Source organism: Bufo bufo, chromosome 4 (assembly GCF_905171765.1).
Source record: "Bufo bufo chromosome 4, aBufBuf1.1, whole genome shotgun sequence".
In the NCBI taxonomy this organism is placed as follows: Eukaryota; Metazoa; Chordata; class Amphibia; order Anura; family Bufonidae; genus Bufo; species Bufo bufo.
The window spans coordinates 247361283-247365752 of NC_053392.1; the positions used below are offsets into that span (position 1 = coordinate 247361283).

Genomic DNA, 4470 nt, shown 5'->3' on the forward strand with positions numbered 1-4470 from the left:
ATAGGATTATAGGACACTAATAAGTGCCAAAACTGAAATCCTAAACACTCTCTCTGCTTAGTAACACTGACAGCCAATCACCTCTCAGCCCTGTGAGCTGTAGTTAGGGAGGGGCCTATCTCTTTGCCTGCTTGTCTGCTTCTCTAAATAAAGTAAAGAGACATAGGACCAATACATTTCAGAGTTGCTGACTTGCAGAGTAATCATCTCCAATATGCAGCATGCAAGAGTGAGAAGATTTACAGGAAGTCAAATACTGGATTATATCTTGGATGAAAATGAGGCAGAGGACACAGAGCAGCATAGCGATATGGATGAGCAGGTTTCTGAGGCAGAAGATGAAGTAGAGTATCAACCAGAATACACAGACACATCTGATGAGTCTGATGAGGAGGCCACCAGTGCTGAACCTGCTGCTGTTCCTGCTGAAACATTCAAATCCAAAAGTAGTAAGATCTGTTGGAGTTCAGAACCTCCTGACTTACATGGCAGGGCAGCTGCTGCAGATGTAATCAAAATGACCCCTGGGATCACAAGGTTTGCTGTGACGAGAGTAAGTGACATCAAAACATGTTTTGAACTGTTCATGCCATGGTCACTAAAAAAAGTGATCATTGCAATGACAAACCTTGAAGGAAAAAAAGTCCATGGCAACATGTGGAATGACATAAATGAGGAATGCCTAGATGCTTATATTGGTGTTCTTCTTCTTGCTGGAGTGTACAGATCCTATAATGAGGCCACTGACAAATCAAGAGGCAGATATATCTTCCCAGCAACAATGTCACTTCACACCTTTCGAATGATATCAAGAGTTTTCAGATTTGACAACAGAGATACTAGAGCAAAATCTGACAAGCTTGCTCCCATAAGGGATGTCTGGGAGAAATGGGTTCAGCTCCTTCCACTAATGTTTAACCTTGGGCCTCAGGTAACAGTAGATGAACGTTTGATCCCTTTCCGTGGAAATTGCCCCTTCCGGCAGTATATGCCCAGTAAGCCAGGCAAATACGGCATAAAAATCTGGGCAGCCTGTGATGCAAAAACAAGCTATGCATGGAACCTACAGATTTACACCGGCAAACCCGAAAGTGGCATCCCTGAGAAAAAACAAGGACAACGTGTAGTCCTTGATTTGACTACTGGACTGCGGGGTCACAATATCACGTGTGACAATTTTTTTTACCAGCTATGACCTTGGACAAGAACTTCTCAGGAGGAAACTCACCATGGTAGGCACAATAAAAAAAAATAAACCTGAGCTGCACACTGAAATTTTGCAGGTGAAGGACAGAGCTCCACTTTCTTCAAAATTTGCTTTTACAGACACCACCACTGTTGTTTCATATTGTCCAAAAAAAATAAAAAATGTGATACTTATGTCCACTTTTCACAAAGATGCAGCTGTGTCATCAAGAAGTGACAAAAAGCCCACAATTATCCTGGATTACAATAAAAACAAAGGAGGAGTGGACAACCTGGACAAGCTGACTGCTACCTATACTTGTCAGCGAATGACCAGGAGATGGCCGATGGCTGTGTTTTTTAACATCCTAGATGTGTCTGCATACAATGCATTTGTGTTATGGACCCACATCCACCCAGGTTGGAACACAAAAAAAAAAAACAAGCGGAGAATATTTCTCGAGGAGCTAGGAAGTTCCCTTGTCAAGGCACACATTGAGCAAAGGAAACGGGTGTCTCGAGATCCAATCGCTGCAGCTGTGATCAGACAGATGCAGAGTTCATCAAGCACTCCATCCACACCATCAACAACACAAAGAGAATCAGTGCCAGCATCCTCATCATCATCTAGCCTTGCCTCAACATCAACTAGCACAGCCACAACTCCAGTGATGCCATATGATTCTAAAAGAAAGAGGTGTCAGGTCTGCCCCAGCAATAAGGACAGAAAGACACACACATTATGCTTCCAATGTAAAAAATATATCTGCAAAGAACATGCTAAAAGTGTCAGCTTTTGCCACACATGCATCTAAAAACACCCACACAAACATATGCAAGTTCTTGCACAAAGATGCTTTGAAACTAGTACTTGATTTCTATTGGTTTGCCTTGCTTGATTGTGTGTTGTTTGTTTGACCTTGCAAGTCTACATTTTGTATTATTACTTGCTTTTCATTGTTTATGAACGTTTTATGTTAAAAAAAAAAGACTTTTGGCTATTTTCTTGAAGTAAATATATATGGGTCAAAATTGACCCTAACACCATCAATGTTATTATAGTTAATGTTATTAAAATAAAAATATAAAATTTTTTTTAAGAGATGTGTTCAAATACTCCTCAACAACATTCTGGTGACATAACAACCTTTTATTTACTTATAATATTCTATTGAGGTTTATTTTACCATTTTTTTAATTTGAAAATGAGAGGTATGCTATCAAAAGAAAGGTCTAAGGGGTCACACCAAAAATATTAAAACCAATCTTTTCAAGGATAAAGAAGCCTAACAAGGTAACCAAGAGGTAAGAAACAAATTGGATGATAAATAATTGTTCAGAGGGTATTTTATGGCTGATTTAAGACACGGGTCAAAACCGACCCGTTAACATCATGGATAGTAACAGAAAGCTAACATAAGAGGAGGGTTAAGGGGACTAACACCTGGACTGTGGCATGCCGGAGGGGGATCCATGGCAAAACTCCCATGGAAAATTATGTAGTTGACGCAGAGTTGGATTTTAATCCATAAACGGCATAAATCACTTTACAATCCAAATTTTTTTTGAACAACGTGGTTTAAAACATCCAGTGTGTGTATACGATCAGGTATGATGTTGTATCGATCAGGTAGTGTAAGGGTTACGCCCGCTTCACAGACATTGAAAGACCAAACTCCCCTTTTAATGCACCACAAACAACCGCAAACAGTCCATTTGCCCAACCGCAAACTCCCCATTTGTTCAAGGTTGGATACCAAGCTAGCCATGTCCCGTTGATGTCATTGAAGGTTTCTTCCTCCACCCAGCCACGTACAACACCAAGGGTCCGCGAAAAGTGAATTGAACTGATTTTTCGAACGGGGAGATGGTTAAAAAAACGCTGGCTCCCTCCCCTTTGTTTGACTCCACGGTCACTGCGTCTGCACCGTGCAATTTACTGCCCCACCGGATATGAGTGGTATTTTCTGTAGTACTATTCTCATCAGTTTAATCCCTGTTACGTCCCCAATCTGAGGTCAAATTATTAAATAGATTTTTCGAACAGGGAGATGGTTAAAAAAATGCAGGCTCCCTCCCCTTTGTTTGAATCCACGCCACGGTCACTGCGTCTGCACCGTGCAATTTACTAACCCACCGGATATGAGTGGTATTTTCTGTAGTACTATTCTCATCAGTTTAATCCCTGTTACGTCCCCAATCTGGGGTCAAATTATTAAATAGATTTTTCGAACGGGGAGATGGTTAAAAAAATGCTGGCTCCCTCCCCTTTGTTTGAATCCACGCCACGGTCACTGCATCTGCACCGTGCAATTTACTGCCCCACCCGATATGAGTGGTATTTTCTGTAGTACTATTCTCATCAGTTTAATCACTGTTACGTCCCATATCAGGGTGGGATTGCCTTCTGTGAAAAAAAATTTAGGCCTGGTACCTTCGACTGCCTTCACAGTGACAGACCAAACTCTGATACACCAAAATTAATTGATTTTAGGAACCGGGAGATGGAAAAAGCAGCTTGGTCGGTCCTCTTACTCAGTCCCAAGTTGGGGCACTGCGCGTGCACGGAGCAATGTGCTGTGACACCCTATATGAGTGGTGTCTTAACTAGTACTATTCCTATAAGTTTAATCCCTGTTACGTCCCCTATCCGGGGACGTGTGTCGAATTGATTAACCATTGTCGAATTAACGAACCATTACGACATCCTGGAATAATTTAGTTCTGAGCTTTGTACTTGCTTTGTATTGGAATTGATGGGGATTTTTTAAATTGTCTGCATTATTTCTAATAAACTATTAAGAGACTTTATTATGATTTTTTTATTTTATGTATTAAAAACCCACCCATACAACTTTAAAAAAAAAATATAAAAAAATTTAAGGTTTTTCTCTGAAAAATTATCCAGCCAATCGCTTTTGGTCTGATCATAATGAAGCAACGGCCTTATCATCTGGGGTGTGGCAACATTGCCAACACACTCATAGAGGTGATGATCGCTTCATTGTGATAAGCAAGCCCCTTCACCACAACAAGGTAACGATCACGAAGGGGAATTGACACTTGTATGTGCCTTTTTTTTTGTTTTGTTTTTGCAGCCACAGTGCAGCACCAGAGGCCAGAAAAATTAGGCATGTACACATGCCTGAAAAATAATGTTATTGTTGCAGCCGCTGTTGTAGCAGCGGCCGGAAAAATTGATGTTTTCAAGGCAGAAAGGTGACTAAAACATTGCGGCTTGAACCCTAGTTGGTGGCGGAGAATTCACGAAGTCATCCGGTATGC

At 41.0% G+C, this 4470-nt stretch overlaps 1 pseudogene; it reads left to right on the plus strand.

The window, feature by feature from the left end:
- The first annotated feature begins 214 nt into the window (after positions 1 to 214).
- Positions 215 to 2000, plus strand: LOC120999144 (annotated as a pseudogene).
- Positions 2001 to 4470: the final 2470 nt, after the last annotated feature.